This window comes from Stegostoma tigrinum, chromosome 13, assembly GCF_030684315.1.
Source record: "Stegostoma tigrinum isolate sSteTig4 chromosome 13, sSteTig4.hap1, whole genome shotgun sequence".
In the NCBI taxonomy this organism is placed as follows: Eukaryota; Metazoa; Chordata; class Chondrichthyes; order Orectolobiformes; family Stegostomatidae; genus Stegostoma; species Stegostoma tigrinum.
The window spans coordinates 44,177,554-44,196,248 of record NC_081366.1 but is presented as its reverse complement, the minus strand read 5'-3'; positions in this window follow the sequence as shown (position 1 = coordinate 44,196,248).

Here is an 18,695-nt window from a genome sequence, read left to right as displayed (position 1 = left end):
GTTTGTTTATCGGTGGGTCAACTGTACATATACAGCATGTGACAACTGTCTGTGCGGCCAGCACAATGCATCTTCATCAGCCAAGTGGTCATGTTTCAAGGTCAGAAGGGAGTAGTCTTCAGTCAAGGCAATAGAGGGATGTGGAGTAAATGTCAGAAGATCAAATACCTTCAGTCAAGGGCAGCATCTACTCATAATCCAGAGGCTTGGCATAGTCAGTCATTGGCTTGGAGTGGTCAGAACTGGGGGCTCCATCTGACTATAATCTGTGAAGGTAGCTACAGTCAGTCCTGCAGGCCCAGTGAAAGTGGTCAGCAGATTCACAGATTGTCAGTGAGGAATCTGTATGGAGAGTCACTAGTTGGTCAGCAGTTCCGGCTGTTAGTCCAAGTCCAAGATAACTAAAAAGGCAATACGCGGAGAAAAAATGAGGTCTGAAGGCAAACTGGCCAAAAATGTAAAGGAGGATAGTAAAAGTGTTTTTCTTACATATGTGAAAAAAATGGTTAAGACTAAAATTGGGCCCTCGAAGACAGAAACGGGTGAATTTATTTTGGGGAACAAGGAAATGGCAGAAGAGTTGAATAGGTACTTTGGATCTGTCTTCACTAGGGAAGACACAAGCAATCTCCCAGATGTAATAGTCGCTGAAGGACCTAAGGTAATGGATGAACTGAAGGGAATTTATATTAGACAGGAAATGGTGTTGGATTGAGTGTTAGGTCTGAAGGCTGATAAGTCCGCAGGACCTGATGGTTTGCATCCCAGGGTACTTAAGGAGGTGGCTCGAGAAATCGTGGACGCATTGGTAATTATTTTCCAAGGTTCAATAGATTCAGGATCAGTTCCTGCGGATTGGAGGGTGGCAAATGTTGTCCTACATTTCAAGAAAGGAGGGAGAGAGAAAACAGGAAATTATAGACCGGTTAGTCTGATGTCAGTGCTGGGGAAGATGCTGGAGACAATTATAAAAGATGAAATTATGACTCACTTGGATAGTAGTAACAGGATAGGTCAAAGTCAGCATGGATTTACAAAGGGGAAATTGTGCTTGACTAATCTTCTGGAATTTTTTGAGTATGTAACTATGAAGATAGACAAGGGAGAGCCAGTGCATGTAGTGTACCTGGGCTTTCAAAAAGCCTTTGATAAAGTCCCACATAGGAGATTAGTGAGAAAAATTAGGGCACATGGTATTGGGGGCAAAATACTGACTTGGATTGAAAATTGGCTGGCTGACAGGAAGCAAAGAGTAGTGATAAACGGGTCCCTTTCGGAATGGCAGGCAGTGACCAGTGGGGTACCACAAGGTTCGGTGCTGGGACCGCAGCTGTTCACAATATACATTAATGATATAGATGAAGGCATTAAAAGTAATATTAGCAAATTTGCTGATGACACAAAGCTGGCTGGCAGTGTGAAATGTGAGGAAGATGTTATGTGAATACAGAGTGACTTGAACAGGCTAGTTGAGTGGACGGATGCATGGCAGATGCAGTTTAATGTGGATAAATGTGAGGTTATCCACTTTGGTGGCACGAACAGGAAGGCAGATTACTATCTAAATGGAGTCAAGTTAGGTAAAGGGGAAGTACAATGAGATCTAGGTGTTCTTGTACATCAATCAATGAAAGCAAGCATGCAGGTACAGCAGGCAGTGAAGAAAGCTAATAGCATGCTGGCCTTCTTAACAAGAGGAATTGAATATTAGAGCAAAGAGGTCCTTCTGCAGCTGTACAGGGCCCTGGTGAGACTGTACCTGGAGTATTGTGGGCAGTTTTGGTCTCCCAATTTGTGGAAGGACATTCTTGCTATTGAGGGAGTGCAGTGTAGGTTCATGAGGCCAGTTCCCAGAATGGCGGGACTATCATATGTTGAAAGATTGGAGTGACTGGGCTTGTATACACTTGAGTTTAGAAGGATGAGAGGGAATCTGATTGAGATGTATAAGATTATTAAGGGATTGGACACTCTGGAGGCAGGAAGCATGTTTCCACTGATGGGTGAATCCGGAATCAGAGGGCACAGTTTAAAAATAAGGGGTAGGCCATTTAGAACCGAGTTGAGGAAGAGCTTCTTCACCTATAGAGTGGTGGACATATGGAATGCTCTGCCCTAAAAGGCAGTGGAGGCCAAGTCTCTGGATACTTTCAAGAAAGAGATGGATGGAGCTCTTAAAGATAGTGGAATCAAGAGTTATGGGGATAAGGCAGGAACAGGATACTGATTGTGGATGATCAGCCATGATCATAATGAATGGTGATGCAGGCTCAAAGGGCCGAATGGCCTACTCCTGCACCTATTGTCTATTGTCAGTCAGGGAGTTGACCAAGGAAAGTCCTAGAGCTCTGTTCACTTAACATAAAGGCATGCTGGGAGAGATTTTGGGATACTGTCATCGTTTGAGGGAAGTGGGAGGACTCAATGCAAAGGCTTGGAGACAACACCTGGAATGGAAATGGGGTTAAGGACAGCAAAGGAGGGAAATTCAACATAACAGGAGAAAACCGATAGTGCATGGAACTAGCCCAGCAGTGGTGAGCACTTCTGCCTATGGGGCGTGGGAGAATCTAGTTCGCATTGGACAAGACAGGCAACATGTAGACATTATACCTAGGGAAGGAGGTGAGTTTGCAACAGTAATATGAAAAAAATGATTAGCACTAATGGAGAGAAGTCTGCCATGAAACTTGATGAAACTGACCCTTAGTAGATACCTGGTAGAATTCAACCTGTTTATTCTGTTTCTCTCTCCACATGCTGCCTGGCTTACTGCATATAGGTAAAATATATTTTTTTTTCAGCTTTCTAACATCTGTTATATTTTGAATTAGTAACCCAAAGGCCTGCAATAATCGTCTGGAGGCATGATTTTGATTCATGCCCAGCATTTGGAGAATGTATATTCAGTTAAATGAATAAATCGTGAATTTGAAAAATAACTGATATCTCTTATGAGTATCATGTTGTTAGCAGATTGTCATCTAGTTCACTGATGTCTTTCACACAAGAAAAATTGTTATCCTTACAAAGAACAAAGAAAATTACAGCACAAGAACAGGCCCTTCGGCTCTCCAAGCCTGCGCCAATCGAGATCCTCTGTCTAAACCTGTCATCTATTTTCTAAGGATATGTATCCCTTTGCTCCCTGTCCATCCATGTACCTGTCCAGATACCTCTTAAAAGACACAATCGTGTCTGCGTCTACCACCTCCGCTGACAACGCGTTCCAGGCACCCACCACCCTCTGCATAAAGAACTTTCCACGCATATCTCCCTTAAACTTTCCTCCTCTCACTTTGAACTCATGACCCTTAGTAATTGAGTCCCCCACTCTGGGAAAAAGCTTCTTGCTATCCACCTTGTCTATACCCCTCATGGTTTTGTAGACCTCAATCAGGTCCCCTCTCAATCTCCATCTTTCTAATAAAAATAATTCTAATCTACTCAACTTTCCTTCATAGCTAGCACCCTCCAAACCAGGCAACATCCTGGTGCACATCCTCTACACCATCTTCAAAGCATCCACATCCTTTTGGTAATGTGGCGACCAGAACTGTACGCAGTATTCCAAATGTGGACAAACCAAAGTCTCGTACAACTGCAACATGACCTGCCAACTCTTGTACTCAATACCCCGCCCAATGAAGGAAAGCATGACACATGCCTTCTTGACCACCCTATTGACCTGTGTTGTCACCTTCAGGGAAGAATGGACCTAAACACCCAGATCTCTCTTGTACATCAATTTTCCCCAGGACTTTTCCATTTACTGTGCAGCTTGGACTTGAATTACATCTTCCGAAATGCATCACCTCACATTTGCCCGGATTGAACTCCATCTGCCATTTATCTGCCCAACTCTCCAATCTATCTATATTCTGCTGTAATCTCTGACAGGCCCGTTCACTATCTGCTACTCCACCAATCTTCGTGTCATCTGCAAACTTGCTAATCAGACCACATATACCTTTCTTCAAATCATTTACGTGTATCACAAACAACAGTGGTCCCAGCACAGATCCCTGTGGAACACCACTAGTCACAGGTATCCAATTTGAGAAATCCCCTTCCACTACTACCCTCTGTCTCCTGTTGCCTGGCCAGTATTTTATCCATCTAGCTAGCACACCCTAGACCCCGTGCAACTTCACATTCTCCGTCTGCCTGCCATGGGGAACCTTATCAAATGCCTTACTGAAGTCAGTGTATATGAAATCTACAGCCTTTCCCTCAATCAACTTTGTCATGTCCTCAAAGTTGTATTAAGTTGTTAAGACATGACCTTCCCTGCACAAAACCATGTTGTTTATCACTGATAAGCCCATTTTCTTCCAAATGGAAATAGATCCTATCCCTCAGTATCTTCTCCAGCAGCTTCCCTACCACGATGTCAGGCTCAAGGGTCGATAATTACCTGGATAATCCCTGCAACGATTCTTAAACAAGGGGACAACATTAGCAATTCTCCAGTCCTCCAGGACCTTACCCATATTTAAGAATGCTGCAAAGATATCTGTTAAGGCCCCGGCTATTTCATCTCTCGCTTCCCTCAGTAACCTGGCTTAGATCCCATCCAGACCTGGGGACTTGTCCACCTTAATGCCCTTTAGGATACCCAACACTTCCTCCCTCCTTATGCTGACTTGACCTAGAGTAATCAAACATCCATCCCTAACCTCAACAGCCGTCATGTCCCTCTCCTTGGTGAATAGTGATGCAAAGTATTCATTAGGAATGTCACCCGTTTTCTGACTCGACGCATAACTTTCCTTCTTTGTCCTTAAGTGGGCCAATCCTTTCTCCAGTTACCCTCTTGCTCTTTATATATGAATAAAAGGCTTTGGGATTTTCCTTAACCATGTTTGCTAAATATATCTCATGTCCCCTTTTGGCCCTCTCAATTTCTCGTTTCGGATTCGCCCTACATTCCCAATATTCTTCCAGAGCTTTGTCTGTCTTTAGTCACCTAGACCTTATGTATGCTTCCTTTTTCCTCTTCGCTAGTCTCACAATTTCACCTGTCATCTATGGTTCCCTAATCTTGCTTTTCCTTTCCCTCATTTTCAGAGGAACATGTCTCTCCTACATGCTAATCAACCTCTCTTTAAAAGCCTTCCACATATCAAATGCGGATTTACCTTCAAACAGTTTCTCCCATTCTACATTCCCCAGATCCTGCCGAATTTTGATATAGTTGGCCTTGCCCCAGTTTAGAACTCTTCCTTTAGGACTACTCTCATGTTTGTCCATGAGTATTGTAAAACTTACAGAATTGTGGTCACATAGACAGATATATATATCCATACGTAGACAGATCCATATATGGTGCCAGACAGCAATGTGTTTGACTCTTGGAAGCCCTCTGAAATGGCCTTGCGAGCCATTCAGTTGTATTCAAGCAGTTCACTCATTGCCACCATTAAAATTGTGTTATGTACGTGATGAGGTAGAGATCAGAATCCAATGGAAACTATAAACTCTAAAGAACATCTCACTTATAAGGGGCTATTACAGGTGATTTATTTGTGTTAATATGAACAGAATGTCTATGCTAAAACATTATTGTTCTTGGCTAACAATGGCAATATTTAAATATATTCAGTCAAACCCATTCACATTTCTGACTTACCTTCAGCTATTCTGAATAATTTAATGCAAATGAGGGAAACTGCTTCAGTAAAAAATCGACATTCTTTACGGTGCAGCTTTCTTTAATAATCCAGCTACATTTTTGCAGCAGTGGATGTGGAGGAAATAAAGGTTTCGTATATGCACTACACGTAAAATAATCATAATGATGTTAATAAACAATGTGTTCATAACTGTACTTAGTGCACTGGGAAAATCTTTCCCAAGGATTGTAATTCTCACTTTACCATGCATTTGAAATATTTTCACAATTTCAGGGCTGCATACATTAACCATCATTTATCTCCAATTTCAAAAATGTTTGCATGTGAACATTATTTTAATCATTAGTTGACGTCCATAAATTATCAGCTATTTTCCACAAAAATACCTTTTTTTAATCCAAAGAAGGAAGTCAGCTATCTCAGTTATATCCTGCATCTTCCCTAGGCCTGTTGAGTGCCATTTTGCATGAAAACTACTGGAATCACAAGGATTCATTCGCTTACATTTCTGTTGACGTGTATAAAATGCAATTAAATTAGAAGTGTTTGCAAAACATTTAAAATGACAATTTTTGGTTCTTATAAATAAATCTTTTTTTCTCGATAATGTCTATAGATAAACAAAAATTACTTGGTTCATTTGTAGGATTCATTGATAAATGATTTAACAATACATCTGCAAATATAATAATGTAAAATAAATTTATGCTTTACTAAATAATGACAGTCATGATAACACAAAACATTTTACATTCACAAAATTATCAACTAAGACGTATTCAATCTCAAGGATCTATTTAGTTTTGCTTGTTTTGTTCCTTTGTTTGAATTAATATTAAAAACTTCAGTAGGTTAAACTGAGAAATAGACTCGCGAGTTGCAAGATCTGGGGTTTGCCATTTCAACACAATATATATTTGGAAATAGGTCTTTGATGCAACAATGTTCAAAAATATAAATTTCTATTTGTCACCTCCACATTTTAATAAGTTGTCTGCACATACCTATCTTTCTAAACAATTAATTATGCCATTTTATTCTCATCAAATCAGAGTCAAATGTGAAAAATAGGTCCACAAAGATGTTCAGTAGCCAGCTATACCATAATAAATAGCTTCGCAAACAAAACAAGTAAGATATTACATAATATGAGTGAGTGATAACCACACAAGATATAGTTTATATATTTACTCTTGAAACATGTCTTGAAATGAAAAAAAAAGCTAGCTTTTCTGTAGCCCACACAAATCACTTAAAACCACTTTTGCAACATTACTTTATTATTATGAAGTTATAACCGGGGAAATATGATCGTTGGTTCCATTGGTATTTCTCGGCATGAATATTTATACACATGTTTATTGTTTTCCTTAATGATTTTTTTTCACAGTTGGACATACTAACTGTCTGATTTATCACTACTCTGTAGGCAATGGCAGTATTTTTATTTTAAAGCAATAAGCACAGAGATGGAACAAATGCGCATTTCAAAATATTCAGATTGTATTTTATACTATGAAGCAATATAGAATTGAAAATATGTATTTGCAAAATACAATAATCTTCAAATAGGAAAAAAAAGTACAAACATCATAATTGAAAGTGCTCAAAATGAAATCCAGTTTCATCAGGAAGACACAATCACAATTATGCTTCATAAGACGATTATCCATTGAACCTTGGTACATAACAAGAATGTGAGTTGTACCTTGCCAGTGGAGGCTGTCTTTTAGATTCATTTTTACACGGCCATTGTCTTGATCTGGAGTAGGAAATTTTAATTTGAGCATTCTTAGTACACAAAAATAGTATCACAGTTCCCATCAAGAGAGTTGTTTAAAATAATTACGATGCAAATTGACTAGGATATGTTCAATTTCCAGTCCAGAAATTGATAAGTCCTAAGCCTCTGCATGCATTGACAGATCTAATGCACTTCACAGTGCATAATCCATTTGTGCATTACAAATATAACAGATCAGACATATTGGACATTGTAGTGCTGTGGAAATAGAAAAGTTATTTTCTATTGAGAAATATGGATTGCAACTTCCCAAACATCATTCTACCAGTGGATGTTCAATCAAATTTCATACAAACTACAGGTTAGATTTTGCAGCCTTCATTAGTGGTTAGGGAGCAGACAGTGGGTGCTGTCACCTGTTGCCACAGTTTAGCATGGAGGCCATGGGGCTGGGCTCTGCCACAAGTCAATTGAGGCCAGCCACTGAGGCAAGAGGCAAAAATCAAGAAATGATGGCCATGATACAAGCAGACATTTGCAGTTATTGATCATGAAACTTCATTGATATTTTCAAAACCCTAATAACACTTAATTTAACAATAGTTTAGAAATATATCTGAGCATTAATACATTGTAACATTTTTAATAAAGAGTGTTTGTGCATTTATTATCAATGTAGGAAGCACCATTGTATTAGTTTTCAGCACACCACATTTGGAATTATCATTAGAACCTATATTCTTTTTGTAGAGATTTGACCATTAAATTGCATTACAATATATATGAATCTAATAAAAAGAATTAGTTGCCAATTATTTCACGAAACTGATAACACTCATGGAAATTTTTATTGAAATACCCTCAGGAAATTCAGAAGTCATCCCTTTGTAGATTCTGACACTACTAAGTTGAACAAGTCACATTTAGTATATCTGAAGCTCTCAGTTCAATTACTTTCAATAGTTTCATATACTTACTACATTACATAAGAATCTGCTCAGATCATGAATGTTGTCCTGAAAGTTACTTTGGCAAAAAAAAATGCAAGAGCATTCTAACTGAACTGTGACCCTTGCTTTGATTCCAGCTAGTGGAAGTTGGGTCTCATTTGAAACAAAAATGTGGCAAGTTTTATTCTCACAGAGGATTGTGAGTATTTGGGACTCATTTCATTAAAAAGTCTCTGAATAAGATCTTAAGACAATAGGATTCAGAAGGAGAAGTAAGCCATTCAGCCCATCAAGACCGCTCCAACATTCCATGAGACAATGCTAACCTAAGAACCCTCAACTCCACTTGCCTGCTTTTTGTCTATAACTCTTGATTACTTTACTGATTAAAAATCTGTCAAACTCAGCCATGTGTATAATTAATGCCCAAGTCTTGACATCCTCTACAGTAAAAGATGCACTACACTCCAAGAGAAGAAATATCCCCGCATTTCTATCCTAAATCTGTGACTCCTTATTCTGAGAATATGCCCTCAAATCTTAGACTTTCCCACAAGGGGAACTAACCTCTCCAATTCTACCCTGTCCAGTCCCCTAAGAACATATACATTTATAAAAGGATGCCGTTCATTCTTCTAAATTTCAATGAGAACATGTCCTGTCTACTCAAACTGTCTTCACAAGAAACATTCTCTAATCCTGGGGTCAACCTGATGAAGCTTTTATGGACTGCCTGTTTTATCAGAATATCCTCGTTTAGATAAGGGGACCAAAACTGTTTACAGTATTCTCGGTGTAATCTGACGAATGCTGTGTATAGCTTTAGCAAAACCTTTCCATCTTTATACACCATGCCCTTTGAAATAAAGGGAAGCATTTTTATTTGACACTCATTACCTATTGAATGTGTTTACTTACTCTTCTGTGACTTATGTACAATGGCCCCATAATTGTAGTTTTCAGCAGTCTTTTTCCATTTAAATAGTATTCAACTCTTCCATGTTAACTGCCAAAGTGCATGAGGCCACATTTTCTCATATGACATCTTTAAGTGATGAATTTTTATCCACTCACTTGATCTGCCCATATCTTTCTGTGGGTTCTTCATACACATAAGGCAGAAAATTAGGATTGATATGTCTTTTTCAGGTTGAAAAGACATAAGTAGTTGAATGCTGCAAAGGTCAGCCCTAGGGTCTGAATTATTTGCTAACTATATTAATAACTTGGAGGAGGAGGCAGAGTGTAATGTATGAAATTTACTGATAATGCCAAAAATATTTGGGAGCATGAAATGTGATGAGGCCATTCAGAATTTGCCATGGGATAGAGATAGGTTGATTGAGTTCACAATAACTTGCCAGGCAGAGTTTAAGATAGGAAAGTGTGAGGTCATGCACTCTGGTAAGAAGACAGATGAACTTATGTGGGGAAAGATTCCAAAATAATCCAGCAAAGAGGGATTAGGCATTCTTGTGCATGGAGCACAAAATTATTAGCATGCAAGTGCAGCAAGAAGGCAAATTAAATGTTGGCCATTATTGCTGAAGGGGTTGAATACGTATTGTGTGGCACACCGGAATACTATGTACAGTTTGATCCCCATATTTGAAATAAATATATTGGCACTGGAGGCCTTTCATGGCTCACATCAGTACTTTAACAACTTGTTGAAATGCATATCAACAGATTTGCAGCCAACTTCACCACTCAGATCCCAAATCTAAGATAAAATCAAAGCTATATCTTTGCCACCTTAATACAGACAATGTAGAAATTCAAGTAAAATGTAAAGCTATACATGATTCAATTTAGAAACCACATTTCCAAATAATATTGATATATCATGTAGCTGCATCACACATTTCCAATTATGCTGCTAAGTTTCCTGCAGGCATTCATAACGGGGAAAAAGGAACAAAGACAAATATAACTTGTATCATTATAGGCACAAGCTACTTGGTTGGGAGCATCATTACACATTGCTGAACACAGCTCTGGAGGACCATAAGGTTAACTCTGGACAAGGCTTAAAGTCCTTTGGGGGAGGGGGCACTGTTCCCCATTGAATTCCTTGTGTGGTGGTCATCTCAATTTGATTCAAGAGAAAAGCTTTCATTTCTTTTAGTGCATGCTGCTGATCACTTCATCTTGCATATTAAAGCCAACTATTCAGGGAGCTGTCAAGTTGTTTTGATAATATGTTCATTCAATGTACCAGCCTTGGATGATTATGAACTTGTGCCAAAATGTTTGCTCACTAATAACCAATCTCATCTTGTGTAATCTATTTTGAATCCAGAACAGTGTCTGCTGGCAGTCAGGTAGGCTCAATGTAATAAGGAACAAAATCAGAAGTTGCTGGAAAAGCTCCGCAAGTCTGACAGCATCTGTACAGTGAAATCAGAGTTAACGATTCAGGTCGAGTGACCCTTCAGTAATGAGTCTGATTTCTGTCCACAGAAACTGCCCGACCTGCTGAGATTTTCCAGCAATTTCTGTTTTTGCTTCTGATTTGCATCATCTGCAGTTCTTTTGGTTTTTATTCAATATAATGAGGACCTGGAACTACAGGAACTTTAATAAAGCAAATCATAGGCATATTGCAGTAATGTGTCAAGAATCAGAGTAAACCGAGTTTTGCTCACTAGTTTAACAAAACATTTTCAAAAATGTTGCTTTCTTCGTTCTACATGACATTTTTGTACAGAAAGTACCTTGTGAAGCTAAAAAACACAATGAATGATGCCTTTGTTATAAATCAGATTGCCTAAAATGGATTTTCAAACATTGTCAACATTTTTTCAATACTGTTCCAGGGTATCTCACAGCCATTATGTATCCTTAAATTTTATTTTGTTCACTATGACATTTTGACATATTAATTGGTTCTGCAAAAGTCAGATTATGAAACATACTTAGGCATGTATGGAACATCAGTGCAAATGAGTAGGGCCAAATAACCTGTTAGTGTGTTATGGAACTGTTTGAAAGGGAGAAGGTTCTCCTATTTCATCAGGAGCAGCAAACGCAGTAAAGGCAGAGTGTAAAATTTATCCAGCATAAGGTGACACTGACAACGGCAAGAAAGTTGAAGAAAAATGAGGTTATCAACATCTGACAGACATTTGATTTTCCAGTTAAGGTTTCAATGGCTACATGAGAATTTTGTTATTAAGTAATGAGGGCTGTATTTGCGTACATTAATATTTCATTTTCACTAGTCATTACCATTCCCCCAGCTACTAGTGCAAAGCTGGACATTGTCAATTCCTGACTTGAAAGTCTGAGCAGGTTTCCTGGCATCATCTCCAGACTTCCTTCTTGGCCAGTATTTTCTACCTACTCAGAACACAATCTATGGGCAGTGAGAGCCTGCACCCTTCATTGAATGCTTTAGCATTGGCAAAGAACCATCCTCACCACATCATCATGGCACATCTCAGGCTAATTCATGTTAGAGTTTAGTACCTAATACTGTACACTGGAGATCACTCTGCAATGCTGCTACCAGGCCAGTTTGTGCAGGGACAGATACCCATCTTATGCATTGGTGCAAGGTGCATCACTGGAATCCTAGCTGGCTTTCTTGGCACTTGCTCAGTTTCCACAGCATCTCTGCCATGCCTCACTTTGCCTGTTTGTGCATTTGCCATTTTATTCAGTTATTGCAGACTCACAGTAGTTTGATCTTGCCTTGAGCTTTAGCACAGACAGAATACCAAGCAGCTTGTCATGCTTGCCAGTCAATGAGCTGGACGTGTTACTGGAAGGCTATCTTTATGTCACACGTACAACATGTATCAGCAACTTCCATGGCAAACATATTGCCTGTGCTTCAACTAAATGGCTGAAAGTATAAGGGATATAGTCCTTAGCTCAGGTTAGGAGGACTATGGTTAATCAGAGACTGCTGGCACAATCAATCAAGTGCATTGTCTGCTCTCAGTCCAGGGTGTTAATCATAGTTAATCAGGCATTTAGTTTGATCAGGGCCCAGGGATTCATATCCCTTACCTTCTAGAGATTGTGCTATGGTAAGCTCAGCAGGTCAAATCCAACCATGGTGTGCATTATCGGTAAATCAGACAGGGAGCTGCACAGAAATCTCTCAGAATGCTGGGCTGTCCTCAGTCTATCTGCCCTCCTCAATCAGTCCTGAGAGTAAGCTGGTGTCTCTCCTGAGGTTTGGACAGGAAACATCAAGGTGGGATATTGAGAGCAGTGCAGTGTTGGGGAAAGTGGGGAACACGAGTGTGGAGATTACAGCCAGCAGGCTGGGAAACAGAGGAGACAGTCACTGCTAAAATTATCAGCTCTAGATATAGCTAACATAAAATGGTAGATCATGGGGTACAGCAGGAGAGATGGCTTCATTGAAAGTGCCATTGAGAGTGACCGCTAAATTCAATAATAGGCATAGGTTCTGTTTGGACAATATCCAAGCCATCTGTAATGATCACAACCTCAACTCAGAGTTCTGCACCATGTACCCCAGAAGCTACCATAATATCCTTTTTTTGATAACTGTCATGTTCCTGCCTAATTCCATGCCTTACAAGCATGGTTATTGGAGACAAGTGCTATTGCTCCAACCAATGCTCAAGGCTCCATTATGCAATCTCTTGACTGAGCGTAGATACAGTAATGTCCATTGTTCTACTAGGATCATGATATAACAGATGATAGACTTCCTGAAGATGAAGTTCTGAGGCTTTGATTGACTTTGGGGGGCTTGCTTACACTAAAAACTGAGCATGTGGCTTAATCCTGGCATGCCGTACTCTGCGCAACTGAAGCAGACAGCAGTGATGTGACTGATATGTAGAATAGCAGAGGCTGTCTTCTAAAGGAGGAAGATGGGGAAATTGAATAGGTGGAGCATTAACTTCACCATGCTAGAGTGGTGTCACATTAGGCATAACAAACTAGAAAGGGCTGAATTGACACTCACGTCCAATACATCTGATTTAAGTAAAGACATCATTCATTAACTGTAAATATGTTGCTGCTCCTAAGAGAAGCACTCCATAATTAGTGCCAAAAGCTTTTTGTTTGTATTTTCTTTCTTCAGTTTTCCTGTTGTGTAAAAAAAATTGATGTTAAAAGCTGTTTGACAGCTTCACAATATTTGATACTCCTACGTTCAAAAAATGGCAAGATGCTATGTTCCAGTGGGGGTTAGGGAAAGAGTAGTGCTCATTCAGATAGGGTTCAGACATCATGTAGCTTGACAGGATAGCTTTGGTCACATGGCTCTTGGTCCGAGAGCTGAAATGACAGTCAATCGGACAGATGTTGGTTTAAAGTCTAAATGTAATTACATATGAGATATCCTATTTCCAATGAGGTGTCTTTCACGTACCCTCAGAAGGTTGTCTTTATCCTTGTCTTCCCAGTACATCTAGGCATGTTCCTGAGATCTGTAGCTGGGGTGGAGGAAGCCTGTCCTTCAGTGGAGCCTGCTTGCCTTGAATGTTTGAGTGGATAACCTGGGATTTTGTGGCTAGAGGCCCTAGGCATGCTGAGAGTGTCCTGCCAAGATGCAGGTTCAGCACCCATCCCTTGCAAACCTCCTCACCCTCCTGTTTCAACTTCCTCAGGGTTGGGTCTTGCAGGCATCGTGGCTTTGAAGGGCCAGCATGTGTGTCCTGAGAGGAGACTTCCAGGAAGCCCGTCTGCAGTTCATTTTTCGTCTGGTTGTCTACTGTTTCCTTGAGAGAGTTTGCCACCTGGAGAAAGGTCATGGTCCCTCATTCCTCCACCACCCTGCTCTCCCTCCACCACATCATTGCCTAGCTACTGATGCTAAACAACAATGGCTAGAACAATGGAGTGCAGGCTTGAAGGCATTTCCAGCAGCCATTGAGCATTTTGCTTGACCTGGCTCTTCACGGCAGTCCGCCATCATATCCATGGAGATAACCAGATACACCCATGTTGCAGCTAGCACAGACTAATAATAGTTGAATTCCTCCAACTTTCAATCTGTTTACTGAATGTCCCTGACAAAGCTGCCAACTGCTGAAGTTTCTGCCTATGTTTTGGCATGAACACATTAATGACTGACACCATGGGTCTGACTTGGGCTGCTGGATGGGTGTCTGCTTTGCAGAGGTCTTCTGAGTGCCAGGCATCTGTGGCTTTCCAGATGCAGAGACATGTCAGTAATATGCTTGCGAGATTAGACTTTAGACATATTCTAAATACCCAGAGTATCTGAGTAGGTGAAGGGTGCAGGAGAAAGCTTTGGCAATGCATCCTCTGACGGTTCTGTAGCTTTTTACTCTGACATGTTGGAGGATCTAATGTCTAAAGGGATTGGTCTCTTGTGGGTAGAAATGCTGTGCACAACAGTGGATACAGAGTGTGTGTGAGATAACAGAGGGAAGATGGTGGTATTTAACTTTGTGTAATGTAGAAGATCATTAACCTTTTAGCAGCATTGATATGTGCTCCTCCAGACCATGGACAATGCATAAGACCCAGGAGATCTCCTGCCACTTCATTTATTAGTCCTGTGGCAAGAGGAAAGCCCTCCTCCCCAGCATGCCATCCATGACGGCGTCCAGATCCCTGTTAACAAAGTGAAGTGGCAACATATTCCTCGCAACCAAGTCATTTGGAATTGTTGAGCAACACACAGCTTACAGCCTGTAGTGTTTGAAATGGTGAGCAATGTGTTTAAATATGGTACCTGCAGCTTGTATGCCTGAAGGTCCCAGTGTGGGCAAGTTCTTCTACATCTTCTGAGTGCAGGTTTTTATGAGAAAGGCACCATAGAGGCAGGATGCATAATTGATAAGGTTAGCAATTGAGAATTCTGTAAGAAAATGTGACAAGATCACTGAGGGGAACCATCCATGAAACTCTCCAAAATCGACAATGAACTAATATCAGGGAAAATTCAAAACAGATTGTGTTTTATGATTCCAGCTGATGCAAAACCCAAACAATCAAATCCCAGAAGTGATCAAAATGATTTTCAGCAAGCTTGCCTTCATTGGTTGGGGAATTGAGTGTAAAAATTATCAAGTCATAATGCAGCTATGTAGAACTTTAATTAGGCCACATTTGGAATATTGCATACATTTCTGGTCACCAAACTACCAGAGACTGTGGAAGCTTTGGAGAAGGTACAGCAAAAAATTACCAGTATCTTACCTCGTTTGTTACGAGGAGAGATAAGACAAACCTGGCTTGTTTTCACTTGAACATCAGATGCTAAACAAACAAACAAACAAGCAAACAAACAAACAGTCACGTGATAGAATTTTACAAAACAATGAGAGCTTGGATAAAATGGATAGTCAGCGTCTTTTCCTCGGCATAGAAATGTCAATTACTAGGGGGCATAAGTTTAAGGTAATTGTGGGAAAGTTTAAAAGAAATGTGAGAAGCAAGTTTTTTACATAGACAATAGTAAGTGCCAAGAATGCACTGGCAGTGGGGATGGTGGACATGGATACAATAGCAATGTTTAAGAGGCATCTTGACAGATGCATGAATGGACAAGGAATAAAGGGATATAGACCGCATTGAGGCAAAAGGTTTTTAGTTTAAAAAGATGTCATGTGTCAGTGCAGGCTCTGTGGGCTGAAGGGCCTATTCCTGCACTGTACTGTTCTTTGCTCTGAGTGATACCTGCTTTAACAGAGCATAGGTTTTATTTTGTTTTGTTTACTGCAATCATCTGTCACTGAAAATATTCAGAAGAGTGTGTAAAAATACATTTAACAAGAGAACATAAAGTCAATTGCACAAGAGAAAAGCATGGACTATAAAACACCAGCTGAGAACTATTGGAATGATCTCATTATAAACATTAGAAAGAAAGATTCACCCCTGTAATGTCAGCAACACCTTTACTGATTCTGAATTCTCAGTGATGTGTGTCACCCTATTTCCACACTTAAAGCTGTTTATTCAACCAGCATGGCTGTAATCAGTTTCAGAGAAACAAAGAAAATCAGACCAAGAGCAGACTGTTCAACCCATTGAGCCTGCTCTACTGTTCAACATGACCATGGCTAGTCCTCTATCTCAACATATCCCCACGCCCCTTGATGCCTTTAGTGTCCAGAAATCCATCCATTTCTTTTTAAAATATATCCATTGGCTTGGCCTCCATGGTCTTGTGTGATAGAAAATTCCACATGCTCACCTCCTGGTTAGTGAAAAAATTCTCCTCATCTCTGTTCTAAACGACCTACTACACATCCTGAGACTGTTCCTGCTTTGTTCTAGACAGCCCCAACCACAGGAAACTTCATCCTTACGTCCAGTGTGACCAGTCCTCTTAGAATTTCATGCATAAGATCCTCTCTCTGTTTTCTAAACTCCAGTGAATAAAGTTCTTGTTGACTCAACCTCTCTTCATATGAATACTCTTCCATTTCGGGAATCAGTCTGATGGATCTTCACTGACTATGTCAATGGCAAATGTATATTTTCTCAGATAAGTAAGAAAAACTGCACACCTCCACTTGAAGTTTGGTCAAGGCCAGCTGCAGCAATTTACATTGTCCCATAGTATGGCCCAAGAAATTACTTTTGTTTTGGCAAATTTGTTTTGGGTCAAATTTATCACTGAACAAGCTTTTTGTATCTGATCAAACAATTTGCTCAAATAGTCTAAATGTTCCTTCCAGGTTTGGCTGAACAGAATCAAATCACCAATGTATGCAACACAGTTATGTAATATTTTAATTATTTTGTGCTTACTTAGCAAATGTTGCTAGTGAGTCTTTCATTCTAAGCAGTATAATTTAATGTTGATGACATATATCTGGATTACAAAAGTTGACATTTCTTTCCCAAGTAAGTGACCAGACCTTGTCAATATCCCTTTAATAAATGAACTTTTATAATTAATCGTGCCTATCCAATCCTGTCAAATCAATCCTTGTATCATGGAAGTGGATATGAAGCTGACTTTGTTATTGCAATGCCTCTGCTGTAATCTACATACAGCCATTGTGATCTATGTGTTTTAAGCACCGTCACAATAGATGAGCTCCAGTTACTATGATTCAGATCAATAATGTCATTTTCCACCATGAAACAGATCTCCTCTCTCACTTGAGTTACATTCTCTCGGTTGAATCTGTGAGATGTAGCTTTTTGAGTAACACATCCACTGCACTTACACCATGTACAGCTAAAGGCATTTTCCCTAGCCTATTTATACAAAACAATTTATGATTCTAAGAGGCTTTGTAAGCCACCCCAGTAGTTTTTTGGAAGATGCGCATAATATTCCATTGAAATTTTCAAAGCAGCATTGTATTATCCAATCCGATGACTGGAGGGTCAACATTAGAATTTTCAATTTTTGATACATGTTCACCTTGTTCTGCTAGCCTAATTTCACTCCTATTTCTTTCACTGTTGTAAACATAATTCTCTCCAGACTATCTTCCCTGCCATGGTATGGCTTTAACACATTAACACAGCAGTACTCACGACACAATTCACGTTATTTGATAAGATCCAGTGAATCTCTCTTTTATGGCCCCTTAGAGACAGATGATTTGACCTGACAGGTGACACTTAATCCATTCAAATAACTAACCCTTATGGCCCTCTGCTGTTCCCATTCACTCAATGATAACAAATTATCAATTCTCCTACTCATGCATCACCACTAACTTTTCTTCCGCCTATTACCAAAAAATTCAGCCCCTCTCTTTGCTTCACTGCAGGAAATATTGCCCCATGCCTCCGAACTGATATAGATACAGCACCCTAACTGATCTACCTGCAATTCTGAATGTAGGGCCAAACATGGCCAACCCTCTGGGCAATCAGCCCCTTAATTGATTATGGTGGCATACCTGACTAGCTTTTCACCCTTTCACCCTATTTTCTCTTCATTAATGACTGCAACCCTACCCCATGCCACTTTGACTTTCAGAGGCAGTCATTTGATTGAGCAGTTGGCACATGTTGCAGATTTGACATTGACGTACCATGGTTCCATATTACAAAATGTTCAGCTCCTGGACTGTTTAGTGCTCCAAGTTATGACAAGCTGCCACCTCTCCTTACATGCCCAAAAACACAATGCAAATCTTGCAAATAATACATGGTTGGCAGCCTCCATGTAAATGCAAAATTGGCGTGCACTAAAGACATAAGTTAAACGTCTTAATATGCATTGATGTCAATGTATGCAGTCTGTATGTATGTGTCCCTGGCTACAAAGCAACCTGGGAGAAAGTTATAAGTATTCCTGAGTTTCACATGAAGTCTTGAAGGGCTTAACTGTTGTGTGGTGAGAAAGCAGGCACAGTGACTTGGTGAAGCTGGTGGCTAGTCATTGCCGACTTATTTGGACACAGGATGGAAAATGATGGTATCCAT